Here is a 17,388-nt window from a genome sequence, read left to right as displayed (position 1 = left end):
ATTAAGAGCAACATCAGCTGCTAGTCTACAAGGAACCACTGGGTGGCGCCAGTGCCCCTGGCTTTCTCCAATACAGATATGGAACCAGGAGGCAGAGCCACCAATTAGCCTGCATCTTGCAGAGCCTAGGTTAAATGCTCAGAAGTTTATTTTCAGCATACTGATGGACAGATGCAATTCACCAGATTTCAAGTTCTCTGCATATATTATTAACACAGGCATAGGTTTTAAGGATTTTTTTTTTTTTATCAGAGACACCTAGAAGGTGGTTTGTCAACATTTTTACCTGGTGAAATTTTTCAGGGTCAGCTTATCATTCTAAATGCAGAGAATCTCAGAGTTAGATGCCAGGGATTCTGAGTGGAGTGATAAGGAAGGAAAGGGATCAGAATGACTTAGAAAGCTATTTAAAAAACTATTAGGTAGTATTATCCCACATTTTAAAATAAACTTTCATGAACTGATTTTGGCAGTTTTTCTTTAGTCCCTCTTAAACCACTTTTAGTAGAAATAAAGAATATATTTTGTCGTAGTAAATGAACATAATTTTTATCGGAAATTTTTCAAAATACAAATAAAGATTTTCTTTTTAACTAAAAAAAAAACTATTAAGTTGAGCCATATAGAATTGCTGATAGTCAAAAAACTGTTGCATAACCCCCAAATAGCAATTTCAAACAGTTCAACCAAATACACACCTATTTAGAATCACTGATTTAGTGAGCCACTGTTACTGATAAGAGTGTCCTATCTCTCAGGTTTGTTGGGGGAAAAAGGTTGAGAATACATACGGTTTCTCTTTAATCATGAAGAGCTAATGGAACAAATAAATAGAAACAAAATAACTAAAGATAGGGAATTTGCTGGCAGTCCAGTGGTTAGGACTCGGTGCTTTCACTGCTGAGGATATGTGTTCAATCCCTGGTTGGGGAATTAAGATTCTGCAAGCCACATAGAATGAAAAAAAAAAAACCCTCAGGATAGGGAATAGATTAAACTATATTAAAAAATAGCAGACATGGGAACATGTTCACCAAAAAAGTAAATGCTACACTAAGTGTAAAAAGCAATTACAAAGCAGTATATAAGGCACATTCTGTGTTCTGTCGTTGCTCAGTCACTCAGTCGTGCCTGACTTGGCGACCCCATGGACTGCAGCATGCCAGGCTTCCATGTTCTTCACTATCTCCTGAAGCTTGCTCAAACTCATGGCCATGGAGTCGGGGAAGCCATCCAACCATCTCATCCTCTGCCATCCCCTTCTCCTCCTGCCCTCAATCTTTTCCAGCATCAGGGTCTTTTCTAAGACCCAGTGTTTTAGGGGCATTCAAAAAGTTTGGGGGCATATGGAAGGATATATACTAAAAATCTCAATAGATGTCTCTGGGTAGGGGGTTACTCTTACTTTGTTTTGTCTTTTTATCCATACACGTTTCTTAGAAACATGTATAACAATTTTGGATCCTGGAACAGGAAGAAAAATCAAGACTTTGGTAGAAAAACTAGGGAAATCCAAACAAATTCTGTGCTGTAAAGTACTGTGCCACTGTCTGTTATATAAAATGTTAACCTTAGGGGAAGTTGGGGGAAAGATATCCAGAACATCAGAACTAGCTTCACAAATTCATTGTAAATCTAACATTATTCCAACATGAAATACTTATTTTAAAAAATAAACCATGTATTAAGATCACGCCTTTTAAACCTAGAAGAAAAAATCCATTTGGTTAAAAAGATTCCTACATTTAAAGAATAATATTGTGGAATCAAACTTCTTTCATAGATAGAAGCTTTGAAGAAGGTATGCCTTCTAGCATGACAACCAAAAGCTATAAAGACTTAACAACATATGCATTGCCTTTCATAATATGAAAGTGAAGTTACCCTATTAGGCAAAGACTCACTGAAGCTGGAAATAAATGGCTGAGTCTCTATTTTCTTTGATTTTGTAATCATCATTGCTGAAGACCAATCACCATAAGCACATTTGAGGGAAGGAATTACAAGTAAGTACAGCCAGTAACAACCTTTAATTAAAAAAAAAATGTATTTACTTTTTGTCTGCACTGGATCTTCATTGCTGCCCTCGGGCTTTCTCTAGTTACAGTGAGTGGGGACTGCTCTTTAGTTGTGGTGCACAGACTTACTGCTGTGGCTTCTCTTGTTGCGGAGCATGGACTACAGCCTCTAGGCCCATAGGCTTCAGTAGTTGTGGCTCAAAGGCTCTAGATCGCAGGCTCTGCAGTTGTTGCGCACCAGCTTAGTTACCCCGTGGCATGTGGGATCTTCTCAGACCAGAGATCAAACCCATGTCTCCTGCATTGGCACGCAGATTCTCAATCACTGGATCACCAGGGAAGTCCTAACCCTTTTCTTTTGTAATATTTTTAGTTGTAGTATTTCTACTTGTCAAATTCCAGGCAGCTACAGGTACATGAACATGCATTCATTCATGAAAAATCCAGTGAACATTTACTATGCCCTCCTCTCCTTCTGGAGCTTAGTGTTCAATAGATAACATTTTAAGAGGACCTAAGACTAGGCACTTCCTGGTGGTCCAGTGATTAAGAATCTGCCTTTCAATGCAAGGGGTGCAGGTTCAATCTCTGATCCAGGAGCTAAGAGCTGCATGTTTCGTGGCCAAAAAACCACAACATAAAACAGAAGCAATATTGTAATAAATCCAATAAAGACTTTTAAAATATCCACATCAGAGAAATCTTTAAAAACTTTTTTTAAAAAGAGGCCATGAGACTAACACAGAGAGCAGACATACACCTGTAACAGGAAAGGAGGATCACCCAGGAGTCAACCCTCAACCCTATGTGCCCAATCAGATGATCATCTTACCTTTTATTAATAAAAAGCTAATACTAATAGCTTCCCTCTAGAATTATCCAGTTGTACCTGTTACTGCTTAGGGACCAGCTGGCTTGCTCAAAATGTATTTTTTTTAAATCTTTAAATATTGGAGCAAGAAGAATTATGCAAAGCCAAAGGATGAAAGTGAGGTTCTGAAAGAAATAAAGGAAAAGAAAATGCAGAGCTGAAGTACACAAACAGAAAACTAAAAGGTTTGGATCAATTTCATCTGCAGACTGCTACCCAGCTCTTACAAACAGGTTACAGCTTTCTGGTTATAATACTACTCTGGCAAGTGTAAAATTTGGAGTAGGTTAGTGCCATTGCAAAACACACCCAACTGAGGTTTTATTACCTGGAAGTTTCATTAGTTGTGTATTGAAAATGCATCAATAAGGTATTTCTTCAGATGAGACCCAAAACAAGAATGTCAAAAAAAAGATTTAAAAAGAAGCACCAGTGCACTAAGAACTCCCAAGCAGAGCAGAAGTCTTTCCCATCTCAATGGAACAGTGCTTAAGGAAGGGCTATTATGTGCCCCCATAAAAAGGTCAGCCAAGAAACTTGCTGCAGTTTCAACAGTGTTGATACTTTCTACTAGTAGAAATCACCCATTTATCTCTAAAGCAATTCATTTCTGCTGTATCTGCAATGTAATCCACCTTTAAGACATCCTTTTGCAGTTATTTTTTGAATTGTTAAGCGAAAGTATATCATCTTTAAATTAAGTTATAAGTCAATCCTCCTACAAACATCTGCAAACAATATGAGGAGCAGTAAAAGCAGTTCGCTTTCTCATGTACTGCATGGGGCAATACAATGCTTACTCTTCTTCAAAAGCAAAACTAAGGTCAACACAGAGGTGGTTCTGAAAACAAACGTTCTCCGTTAAGCACACATGTTGAGGTCTGATGGTTGTGTGACAGCGACGGGCCAGATTTTTAAAGAATAAGAAAAGATATTATCAAAATGCTTCCAGCACCTCAATTTGATGGTTTCCAGGGCTGCTATGCCTGAAAATAGAAGAGAAAGGTACTGAGGTTTGGCACCTGGTGCCAAGCCCACCTAGACAACATCCTGATCTTTCATCAGCAATGGGGCAGTGCCAGTAAAAAAAAGAAAAAAAAATGTTTAAGGTCAAGCAATAGCAAAACATGGCTTCAGAGCCAGCCAAGTACCAAACTCAAAACAAATTCTTCCACAGAACAATTTTATGTAACTCAAATACGTAACTGTGAGGCTTTGAGACATTATTGATTTTCTTTCATGCAGCAGGTAGAGGTAAGCAGTAGAGGCAACAAATCGAAGAATAGATTTTCCATCCTAAACAGATTCCTAATCACTCCTCTCAAAGCAGAAGAAACATTTCTCATGATCTCATGACAAAATGTTATGACATCTAGAAGAGATCAGACAAATAAAATGACCTTAGTGTTACAACAGCTAGAAACAATGCAAGAGTGAAGAAATCTAGTCTGGGTTGAAAAATAATTCTTTCAACCAGAATTAGCTGCATCAAAATGAGTTGCGTGCATCTCATCAAAGTCATTAAAGTAACATATAAGTGTATCATAACAATTCCAGATTTGAAGAAGACAAAAAGAATTTTGACTCAATTTTGCAGATTTCCACTGAGGACTGTGATATCATCAGATTAAACACTGCAAGTCTTCTCAATATTCTCTTAGTTCAGGAATTCGATAGGCTACAGCTGGTTTCTAAAATATGTCTTTTAAACTGGAGTTGCGATTCCTAGTTTTCAAAACTCAAGGGACGTTCTGGCTAGAGACTATGCTCACAGCCACCTCCCACTCCTTTGGTCATGCCCTAGTATAGCATCCACCTCCTCTTTCCTGTGGGCAATGCCCTAAGCAACATGGCCCTTCAATCAAAGGCAGAGAGGGAGGTGGACAACAGTCTTCATCAGTTGAGGACAATTAGAAGCAAGACTAATAGGAAGCACTTCCTCCTTGTGTTTTTTAGCCGCTAAGTCATGTCCGACTTTTGTGACCCCATGGACTGTAGCCTGCCAGGCTCCTCTATCCATGGGATTTCCCAGGCAAGAATACTGGAGTCAGTTGCCATGCCCTCCTCGAGGGGATCTTCCCAACCCAGCGATCGAACCGGAGTCTCTTGCGCTGGCAGGCAGATTCTTTATCACTAGGCCACCAGGGAAACACACGTTCTCCCTAAGAAGTTAAAAAAAAAAAAAAAACACCCCACAATCGTTAAGGGTTGGGGGCTTTATGAGAAAAAGATCAGTGGTCTGAAAGTTTGAGTTAGGAACAACTCCGCCATTTCACCACATGTATATCATTGCAATTATAGGCCAATCACTCCACACAAACATTTCATATAACCAAAGAACAATGGCCCAAATGCAGGGTACCGCTGACGTAAGACAGAGATTAGGTAACTATCTGAGCACTGGAATATTCTTCTCCCAAGAGCCAGGTAGAACAGTCTTCCTTTGAAGACTCCTTATACTTACAGTGACTGCAAAAGGACCCTACTGAGCTAGGATTCAAGTCAGCCAGCAGGACTAGTGCACGTGTCTTTACAACTGCAGTGAACAATTTGTACTTCCGGGGTTGAGAATCATCATCCCTGATTCAATTCTACTCAGTCCTAAAAGAAAGACTGGAATAGTGAGGTTGGGGAACTCCATTTCAAAACAAGAATAAAAAACAGAGAATGGAGATTCACCAGGGAGGTTTCCATCTTGCAGCTGTCTTTTCTAAAATTACTTGTAAGAAGTAAATTATTCGGGGGGAGACTTCCTAAAGAAAGCTACTCCCTTATTAACAGTTTAATTCTCAACGATCTCCTGGTGATCAAGAGAATATTAAAACTAATGTACATAAGGGCATAAATTAAAAACCTGCTTTTACAGAAAAATCCTGGCCTTTACACTTGACACTAAAAAACAAAATCGAAGGAAAGGGATCCCAAAATTTCTGGTGGAAAATCTGAGTTGTATAATATCCTTCCAAGTTCAGTCATTTTGCTTAAAAATGTATAACATGTAACTATATTTGAATGAATATGCTAATACTGACATTTCTTTCTACTGAGGGAAATAAACACTACATACTTTCCCATCTGCAGGTCGCTATAATTCACCAAACAGTGAGCCTGATCCCTGCCTTTTCTAGTTTCCAGAGTATGGAAATCACTTTCTTCACAGATATTCTAACCTACTTCTGTAAGGAAATGCACAGATGGAGTCCCACATATTTTATCAAATGCTTTAGACCATTCTAGACTAACCTGCAATTGACCAAATCTCGAAGGTTTCTGTGGTTCCAAGTATAAGAACCATTATCCCGGCCTGCTTTTCTCTTTTCTACTCTATTTGTCTGAAACACATTCATCTGACAGTTATTTATGGCTAGTTCTGCTCAGTTCCAGCCCTGAGTCAAGTTACGGTTTTTCAACTATTCTTTGAAGCTACTTCTCGAGTTACCATCTTCCTCAGTCATGAAGAACAGAGCACCTTTCACTTGGATGCATCCCATGAGGTACTAGTGCTAGCTAGTTGTGTCTTCTCTTCTGTTTCCAAAGCCATAACTGAACTTTAAGCTCATTCAACCAAGTTTCTGTTTCCTGTCTGTGGGAAGTTTTCAGCTTGCAGTTCATTTGAAAAGCAGAAATGACTAATCTATTCTGAGAAAAATGAATGATCACCATTTCAGAGGGAGCAGCTCTGCCCATTTTTGCAGACCTTTTTTTTATGACATCACCTGGGTACCCCCAGGGAAATGGTCCTCCAAAACCCTGTCATTTCTTTTTTTAACAGTATTAGAATGCTTCAGGCACATGTTGAAGGTAATAAAGAGAATACCTAAGAGAAAACAGGTATTTCACCATGCCTTCCACTGCCTTAACTTCCTAACAATCACTAGAAGCCACCATAAATGTTTCAAATACCTCTGTTAATAGTCTCATCTATTCTATTATATTCACACACGCACCTGTGAGAAATGGGAACACTCTATTCTGCGTGCATGCTTAGTGGCTCAGTCATGTCTGACTCTGCGACCTCATGGACTGTTGCCTGCCAGGCTCCTCTGGCCATGGGATTTTTACTCCCCTATAAAATCTTCTAACTTCACAATGCCTATGAAAAAAAAAATCCTCTTGCTGCAAAATCAGTTCCAGAAAGGCCTTGGAGAATGGGGATGCTATTTCAATTGCTGTAATGAAAATACAAGCAGCTACACTGGGCCGTCACATTAACACCACTGTCTACAAGGTAGAATATTCTTTTGTTAAATACTCTATTGAATTCATCATAAAGTAAGGTATTTTCACCTCTAAATCCCACAGTATAAACCCAGAAGTGGTTATAATGAGCCTATAGCAGATGTGCTTAATAAATGCTTCTCGATGACATATAAGCAGAATACATACTATACCAATCAAACTTGGTCCTGCAACACACTTCTAATGTTCAATTTTACTGTAGACTGAGATACCATGGACAAAGTTTCATGTTGCCACAGACACCCAGATTTTCTTTACTTTTACAAGCTGTGAAAGAGCACAACTACGCCCACACACTCACCAAAAATTAGTCAGAGCAGTTGGTTTTTCTTTGAACCAAAATAACTGTTCAAGCTCAGTTTTAAAACCTTCATTAAAACCAAACCCCACCCAAAAGATGCCTAATGACCTTTTAATATACTGTACTTATATATCATTACTAGTAACTACAAGTTAACTAACATGCATAAATTCAAAACAGAACTGAACTGGTTTAACATTGAAAAATTTTTCATTCCTTGGTTATTTACTTTTGGTGGCCATGACTTTGCTTGAAGATTATAGTTTGTCCCAGAAATCTTATTTTAAATGGAACACTGCATTTACCTGGGACATGGTTGTTCTTTTTTCCACTAGTATGTCTTTTTCACTTATTCACAGTTATCGATCATGAAAGATGCTCACTGTACAGAGTCCAGTTAAAGGAAGCAAGTTACAAATCAGTATGTACACTAAGAACCCTTCTTTTGTAGAAAGAAGATACATATGTTTGCACACGTGTGCCCAAAAGCTGACAATAGATCTCCCTGGGTATGGGATTATAGTGTTTTTATTCTTTTTTTATACTTATATTTTCAGTGCAGAACATTCAGAAAATACAAATAGTTTTAAAAATAATGTTCTTCCTTTGTTAAAGTACTACTGCTGCTACTGCTGAGTTGCTTCAGTCGTGTCCGACTCTGTGCGACCCCACAGACGGCAGCCCACCAGGCTCCTCTGTCCCTGGGATTCTCCAGGCAAGAACACTGGAGTGGGTTGCCATTTCCTTCTCCAATGCATGAAACTGAAAACTGAAAGTGAAGTCGCTCAGTCGTGCCCGACTCTTAGTGACCCCATGGACTGCAGCCTACCAGGCTCCTCCATCCATTGGATTTTCCAGGCAAGAGTACTGGAGTGGGGTGCCATTGCCTTCTCTGGTTAAAGTACTAAGTACTCTCTAAATACAAGGCACTCACCCCATTTCTAGCACAATGTTATTGTATAAAGCACAATGAAGAAACTGCATTGTAAACATCCTTCAATGTGTAATGTTGCATATGAGGAATCTATACAACTACTATCAAAAGGGTAACCATATATTAAAATGCATTATAGAATTGTATAGGGTAAAAACTATAAGTATCTCTATAATGCCTTCCTCTAACACCAGTCCCTTTTGCCCTAGAGATAACCATGCACGGTGCCTATCAATCAGTCACACCTCTGTATTATCCATATGCATGGCAAGGTTTTGTCTTTTTAGATAGGTGGAATCATGGTATATGGAGTGTTATATAATTCTCTCCACCTGTTCACATATTTTGGAACTCCCATGTCCATTTATATAGGTCTAAGGGATTTCTTTCCTTTCATAGCTTCATATTATTCCACAGAACAGCATGTTATTATTTAAGTCATTCCCCTTCTTGTGGACATTTAGGTTGCTGCCAAGTTTTCACTGTTACCAAGCTTCATTGCTTTCAAATCTTGTATTTATTTTTATACAAATGTGCAGATACTTACCCAGAATAGCTTCCTACAGAATTACTGGGTCAAAAATATATGCACATTTAAAAATGAGAGGATTTTGGCACTCTATCAAAAAGCTACACAATTCACACTCTCATTAAAGTGTATGACAGTGCCCATTCCTTTCTAAAAGTGGATATTACAGTTTTTGCCAATGTATTTGGTAAAAAAATGGTTTTCATTTCCCTAATTACTAGAGTGAAGTTGAGCATCTTTTCTTTTTGAATCATTATTTCAATTTCTTTTCTTTTTTTTGTAAAAGGCCAATCACAACCCTCTGCCACTTTTTCTAACAGGTACCTTTTATTTATTGATCTGTAGGAGCTCTTTACATAGCATAGATATTACATAGTAGAAACCTTTTAACCTAATTTTATTTGGAACAGATTTATCTAATTAACAAAGTCAACTAAGGTGGACAATCATAAAAAAATATGCTCATGACAAACATTTCATTTTATCTTCATTTTATCTGTGGTAAATGTACACTCATTCAACAAGTTTTTGATAAAGGGCCAGAAGGCCAAAACCTTTCTTTAACTCCAGGCCCACTGACTGTAAAGAAATTTAAACTGAAATCTTAGATAATGCAGAACTTCAAAGAACTGAAAAGATACTTGCAAGGAACTATTAGTGGAGCACCCTTCAGATTTATATATATATTTTATACAAATCTTTTATCATTGTCTTACACACACCTAACTTACAACTTGCTTTCATCAACTCATTTCAAAATACACCATTTGTTTTGTTACAATAAACCTATCCCCCAACTTCAACTATCATCTGTATTTGCTGAATTTTATTTCTTTCACATCTCTATGCACTCTGAACCTCAACTTCTGTATAATTTGAAGAAAATCCCAGACATCATATCATTTCATATGTAAATTTTCAGTAAGAACTTCAATTCCTCACTACTCAGATTGTATCAAGTTATATGAAAATAAATTTTATACTTACAAAAACAAGAACAAGCACAGTAATTATAATAAAATAATAATTCATATTTCTAATTTAATTATTTTAATTCATAATAATTGAGTAACAAAAGCATCTGTTGTACTGGTGGGTTCACAAGCCTGGCGTACCAGATACCAATCTACTAATAGCAAGTGTTCAGTTCATACTGTGTTTTACAAAACAAACGAATATCATTTAATATGGTGGGTCAGTTAAGTGGAAGTCAATAAAAGCTTCCATGGCATATATAGAAATTATTTTCCTCCCTCCAGCCTGTCATATGACTTTTCAACTTTGTTACGGTGTGTTGTGCTTTCCAGAAGTTTTTAAAATATATACATAGATTGAAAAAAATACATTTTTAACTTATTTTGGAGTATGATGTGAGGCAGGGACCCATCTCTTTCCAAATATACAGTGAAACAGTGCAAACTCAGTTTCCATTTTCAACCTTACTTGTAGGTGGGGCATTTAAAAGAACTAAAGTATGAACTTCTAACTTACAAAAGGAAGCTGTGCACACAAAATAATAAACCAACAGTCTTAAGTTCAGCTTGCCAGGCTCAAACTGCTATGTATTTAAAAAGCACAGTAACTTTGGGAGGAGGAGCAACAGAACTGCCATACCTGGCTCTGTCATTACCACTCTGGCACACAACAGAATCTCCAGAGGATATGGCGACTAGATAGGCCTCCTTCTGAATCTCACCAGTTAGCAAACCTGCAAACTGACATTCACACTGAAATAGCCCACACTTGACAAAAATCAACTTTTCCAACTCTCCATCCATTCCTTAACGCTGCCCCTAGATCAGTGCCTTTGGACACAATAAAGAAAATGAATACACTCTTCCAAACCACAATTTCCACATGGAAATATACCTAAAAGGTACTAAAAGTCAAGGTAACATTTGTTAAATTTTCTTTAAAGCATAAAGACTCAATAATTTATTATAAGGTTGCTTTATCTCTGGGCAAACTTTTTGTGTAAAGGACCAGAGAGTAAATTGACTTTCAGAGCCGTTAAGTTCTCTGTTGCAACTCTGACACTGCATTTTGAATGCAGCCAAACAACACATAAATGAATGGATGTGCCTGTATTCCAACAGAAACGTATTTACAAAAACAGGTGGTGGGCAGGATTTCGTCACAGGTAGTACTTTACCCACCACTGTCTCACACCAATGACTGACCTCTTCCAACTGGGAATCCACTATCTTGGCTATAAATTTATTGAGCAAATATTGTGACACTGAAGGGACAATTAATAATTTCAGTGCCCCCTTACAGAAATGAATACTCTTAAAAATCAATCACTAAGCTTTTCCTGTAAGTTCTCAAACATGAGCACATTTATTTTTCAGAATAAGCTACCTTGTAAGAATACAGGTACTTCAGAATAAGGTACTTGTAAGCTACCTTAAAACTAATGCTTATTTTCAAAGATAATTAAAATGAACATTAAGTAGCTACTATAAAAGAAAAATATACAGTCTAGACAGACAAATTCAACATTCTATTCATTATTCTGAGCAGAACAAGCCTACTAAATCTATCATATTCGCAACTTCACTACTCAAAATGCAGAAGCAGACTTTCAAAGTATATTTAAATGAGAACTCAAATTTTTTTCTTTGGAGTACTTACCAGAAATGTTGATTAGAAACTACACAGTTTTGCCAAAATAATTTAAAATTAGAAAGTGAAACCAAAAATCTCCTTGGCATATGACGCATATACTTAATTTTAAAATGTTAATTTTAATGTTACGGTGACTGCCTGGTAAGACAGAATTTATATTTTTAAGGCACAAAAGGATGGCAGCCATTTTAATCCAGTGAGAACATGTGTAAGTATGGATTCACACTCTAAGCCATCAAGGTCACTTGTTTAAAGAATACATCTGAGCTCCAGGAATGCTCAAAGCAAAAAACACGTTCACACTGCTTACAGAAATACTGGATGTTATACAGAACATCAAGGAATATAATTAAATAACAAAGGTACATAAGATTCCTTCACACTATCCATAAGAGGGAAAATTGGCAAACTGGACCTCATCAAAATTAAAGACTTTTATTCTGTGAAACTTGCCTATGAAGAGGACAAAAATGCAAACTGCAGGCTGGGAGAAGATATTTGCAAACCACGTAGCCAACAAAGCACTAGTATTGAGAATTATATAAAGAACTCTCAGAACAGTAAAAAAAAAAAAATCCAACTAGAGAATGGAGAAAAGACATGAACATACATTTCACTGATGAAAATACAGAGATAGCAGATAAGCACATGAAAAGATGTCCAACATCATAGCCATTAGGGAAATGCAAATTAAAACTATGACAAGATATCACCGTATATATATCTATTGGAACGGCTAAAAATAAAAAATAGTAACAACTCCAAGTGCTAGCAAAGATGAGAACCATTCATACATTGCTGAGGGAATATAAAATAGCACAGTCACTCTGGAAAGCAGTTCGGCAGTTCCTTATGAGACCAAACATCCATACAAGCATCAATTGCACTCTTGGGCAATTATCCTAGAGAAATGAAAATTTATGTTCATACAAAAACCAGTACATAACTGTTCATAGGAGCTTTATTCATAACGGGTTACAAAGTACAAGGAAGAACCAGATATCCTTCAATGGGTGAATGATTAAACTATAATACATCCACAGCATGGAATACGACTCAAGAATGAAAAGAACTATTGATACAAGATATATTCCCTGCAAGAATCTCCACACAATCACACTGGGTGAAAAAACACCAATCAGACAAAGGAAACACATTAGGGTTTGCCAGGGGGTCAGGAAGGGAGTGAGATGGCTATAAAAGGACATCAGAGACCTTTGGGGTGATGGAACTGTTCTGTATCTTGACTGTGGTGGTGGTTACATGTGCTAACACTGCATAGAGACAAACTGTTGTTGTTTAGTAGCTAAGTTGTACCCAACTCTTTTGCAACCCCATGGACTGTAGCTGGCCAGGCTCCTCTGTCCATGGGATTTTCCAGGCAAGAATACTGGAGTGGGTTGCTATCTTCTTCTCCAGAGGATCTTCCTGACCCAGGGATCAAACCCATGTCTCCTTCACTGGCAGGCAGATTCTTCACCACTATATATTGCTTATATATATTGCCTATAGAGAAGCCCACAGAACTAAGTATACACACGCAAGTGAGTGCATGTAAAACTGGAGCTCTCTGAATCAGGTGGATGGATTGTACCTGCTTCAATCTCCTTGTGATATTACACTACAGTTATGCCAGATGTTACCACTAAGAAAATTAAAGGGTATTGTTTTTTACAATTGTATAAGAATGTACAACTATCTTAAACAGCTAAAAGAGAAACAAATGAAAGGAATATATAAAACCAGTCAACAGCAGGAGTGAAAAAAAAACAAATCTTTCATTTTTGCTAAAGTCTCAGTAATTGAAAGTCAAGGAACGGAAAGAAAAAAAGAAAAGGAACACCAAGAAGAGAGTCTACAGGCTACAGTTAACACAATTATCTCTTCCTCCCCTGTGGAGCCTTAACTTCCCCAGGATTTTATGTCCCTGATTTGACTGTTGTTAATAAAAATAAACTGACACACAAAACTATCTCTCCACAACCCTCACCACCATCGTCTGCATCCTGCACTATAAAAGTAAACCTTAGAGGCAGAGGATTGTCTTCTCAACCATCATACCCTAGAGGCCTGGCACAGAATAAATGACAGATGGAGGAATGAGATAAGTTGAATGAAGGAACAAACAAATGAATGAATGAGGTGCTTGCACATTCTTTTCAAGTTGCCTAGCCAATTACAGTTACAAGGCAGTCTGTATACATTCCCATACAGATTTCTTAAAAGCCTTGAACCTTTAAAGAAAAATAAAGTGCGGTATGCACACCCATCACTTGCGAGCAGAAGTGAACAATACCTGACTTTTGTAGAATGCTTCCCAATATATAGACTTTCACACAGAGTAATTCATTTGATATGGATGAATTAAGAATTATGCATATATAGACTGGAACTGGCATAAGCAGATCTTTGAGAAGAATGTTCTAAATAACTTAGGACTTAACTAATGATTTACGGCACAGCCTTAACGCAAACTGTGATAGATATGTATTGTCAAATTAGGGGACTTATGCAGAGTATTCTGACAACATCAAGACCCTTTTACAGATGCAAAAATGAAGTGAGGTAAAGTGACTTGTTCAAGGTTATACATTTAGCTACCACTGGAACTGCACATCAGCCTCTCCAGAGTCCCAATTCATTTCTCTTCCCACGGAACTGGGCAAGCCTCTCCTTTCTCCACCCATCCTGCCCCTACCCAAAACACTCAAAAATGTTCTTCTGAATCACTTAATTTTAAAATCGGTGCTTAGGGGAAAAAATTGAATTTATTCAAGATGTTTATTGTTGCATTACACCTTCTGTGGATTTTTAGGTGTCAAATTACTTCTATCAGAATAAGGTATTTTATTCTACGTTGGGAGAAGAGTTACAGTTCAGTGTTTCATCCTCTGCCAAAATGGCAGAGAGGGTATTAATTCTTACAGGAGTTTTAGGTGTTTCACACTTCTTTTCAATCTAAAAGATGAGCTATTTTAGAATTCAAGGAAGAGGCCTCACACTATGCAAATCTTAACTGATAGGCTCATTGACAGTCTTTGGATATCTGCCTACAAACGTATGCATCAAGAGCAATTAAAAGGATTTGTTATAAGTAATATAAAAGAAAACCTAATGTGACAAGCAACTACTGGGAAACATGGATTTCATCAGGTTAAATCTCCCTTACGCTGCAACACGTTACAATACTAAGCATGAATTCACAGGTCTTAAAATCAAAATACTAGAAGGAACCTTCGTTCAACACCCTCAATTTTGTAAATAAGCTAACTGAGGCGTTGATTAGACCATTAACCAATAGAGCAGACTGCTTACTTTTTCAGAGGGACTCATTTAAATGCCATTTCGCCGTTGTTTCTTAGGGCGATGATTGATTCTTCTAACGTGAAAAGAGCGATTAGAGCAAAGTCATTTCAAGAGAGTGGGAAAAAAATGCCTTTGAAAGAGGAGATGCTGGAGTGAAGAGGAGAAATGACGTCTTATTTAAAATATGTAACCCCTTAATGGGGGTTAGGCAGTGAATCATATTCTCCTCGATTTTTCTCTGTGCTATAGACATCGACCACAGTTCTTTCTGTAGGGCACTCGAATGAGAGGAAGAGGAAGTGAATAAAGCTGATGCTAAATATACAGCACCCACGGAGGGCAGGGATGTAGATAGGTAGGACAGGAAAAAATAAGAGCACGCTTCTGCTAGAAACCAGTCGTTTTCTAACCCACCTAAAGATAGGAAACTAAGAGGATATCGGAACCTAGGGCATCCTTCAAATTCGAAGGGCGGATGCTTCTAGAGCCAGAAAGAGTCCCAAGCTCCCAGACACAGAGCGACTCGAAACGGACAAAATGGAGTTGAGGTCCGGGGGCGTCCTAAAGGTCGTTTGGAGGTCTGGCGAGTCCCTGGTGTGCTCACTGGGGAAAGGTCATGGCAAAGCCTAGCACCCCGATCAGGAAGAGCTTCTGGCCCTCGAGGAGGCGGTTAGTGGCATGAAGAGGCAGACCAGGGTCTCGAAGACCCCACACCTCAGCAAAGGAGACGATGCCGGCATCTCGGGAAATCTTGCCAGCCCGGGAGGAGGCGGGCGGGTAAATCGCCCAGGCTCTGGAAGAAAGCGAACGGATTTCGGGAACAGGAACGCCCCCCCACCCCCGCCCACGTCCTCTGGGCTCAGGTGTGGGATGGTGGCGCGGCCAGAGCGGGGGGCCCGGGACACAGCAACGGGGTGCGGGTGCCGGGGCCGGAGCCTCTCCGGTTACGGCTACTTACCCGAGGCGCTGCCTGTGGCGTGCTCGCAGCCGGCGGGGGCTCGGCACTCCAGAAGCCGGCGGAAAGGAGCCGCGTGCCCGCTAGCGCTGGGACGAGGAGGGGCGCGCCGCGGACGCCGGAGAAAAAGCCGCAGCAGCGCGCGCGCACCCGGAGGGCCAACGGAGGCGGGGCGAGGCGCAGCGCCGCGCGGGCCCGGAAAAGACGCGCCCGGAGGGGCGGGCGGAGCGGGGGCGCGCGGTGGTGTGGCACAGCCGGCCGAATCGCGGGCGACGGCCCGCTCAGCCCACCCACGCTCCCGCCTCCCCTCACCCCGACGTCAGCCGAAAGGAGGGGCGGCGAGGGCCGTTAGAACGCGGGGGGCGGGGGGAGGTGCGGGGGAACCGAGTTGGCTAACGGCTCCTCGCGGGCTCGCCTTAGGGTCCAGCTCCCGCACCCGCCGCCTGGTGATGGAGCTTGTTTGGGAGAGGTTCCGGAGCTTATCTGATTTCCGCGAGCTACCCCATGGGCCCACGCCCGTACCTGCGGCTCGCTTTCCCAGGACTCCACCCAAGAATGAAAGTTGCCCTCGGGTCATATTCCAGCTGCCCTTTCAAGATACTCATCTTCGGACTTCTGTACTCTTTAGAGAGGAATCTTAACGTTCTTTGCCTAAGACATCCTGCCCCTCCAAGCCCCACCTAACGCCTCTATCGCGCCTCTCCGCATTAAGACCCCATACAGCCAGCCATCCCCACTTATGAAATATCACAAGAATACAGGGTTTTCACTTTATGCCTTGTGTTTCTACGATGGTGTCATGGCAAAAAGAGCTCACAACCGATAAGGAAATGTCACCGCAGCACTGTGACATCTTACTGGCCCTAATCGTTGCTTCTGAGCCAGTCCTACAAATAATCTTCCCAAGAGATTCAAGAAATTGCTGTTAAAAATAAAATGCTGGCGAACTGTCTCGGGGCTTCAAAAGAGACCGTAATTGTAAATAAGCCACAACAAACTGCCAAGAATTTATCACCCAAAGAAAGAAAATGCCAGTATTCTTCCAGTTCCCTGATTTTTAATGGAGAACTAGCTTCCTTTTCTTGCTAGGCATAGACATGTCATTTCACTGTTTGTCATTTTCCCATATAATTATGGAAGGTAACAACGCATGTGTGTTTGCGTGTGTGTGTGTGTGTGGCCAACTCAGATTACAGGCTAGAGTTGTCCTTAGACTTTAGTGTGCGTCTGAATCATCCGGGGTGCTTGTTAAAGTATGGATACCTGGATCTGAGGGGGACTGAGAAATTTGAATCTTTAATAAGCAGATGGTGACACTCTAGGTGGTTGGAAGCCCGCAATTGGAGAGCTGAGAGCTGCAGCCTGTATATGTTACTTCTTTGAAGTGGGATTACTCATCCAATTTTCAACAGGCCCACCCACTTATATATAATATGCCTATGAATATTGCTATGGCAGTCATCTAACTTTTTTCAAGACTGACCTAGAAAGTTCAGGACTTCAAACAACAAGTTTAATTGTCATGTTTATTTATGAGATCTTGTTGTAATACCAGAAATAAGTAATCATTTGTCATCTATAAAATTCACTGGGCACCAACAGCGTAC

The 17,388-nt window shown here is 39.7% G+C and overlaps 1 protein-coding gene across 1 annotated transcript in view; it reads right to left on the bottom strand.

Annotated features, from left to right (window-relative positions):
• The window catches only part of ACSL4 (acyl-CoA synthetase long-chain family member 4), a 73,647-nt gene extending 57,721 nt beyond the window's left edge, over window positions 1-15,926 (bottom strand). The window contains exon 1 of the mRNA XM_018044177.1: window positions 15,785-15,926. The gene's annotated coding sequence lies outside the window, so the exon portion shown is untranslated. The remainder of the gene's footprint in view (window positions 1-15,784) is intronic.
• Between the last annotated feature and the right edge of the window lie 1,462 nt (window positions 15,927-17,388).

The sequence above is a fragment of the Capra hircus genome, assembly GCF_001704415.2.
Source record: "Capra hircus breed San Clemente chromosome X unlocalized genomic scaffold, ASM170441v1, whole genome shotgun sequence".
In the NCBI taxonomy this organism is placed as follows: Eukaryota; Metazoa; Chordata; class Mammalia; order Artiodactyla; family Bovidae; genus Capra; species Capra hircus.
The sequence above is the reverse complement of the archived record's forward strand: the minus strand, read 5'-3'. Positions and strand labels throughout refer to the sequence as shown.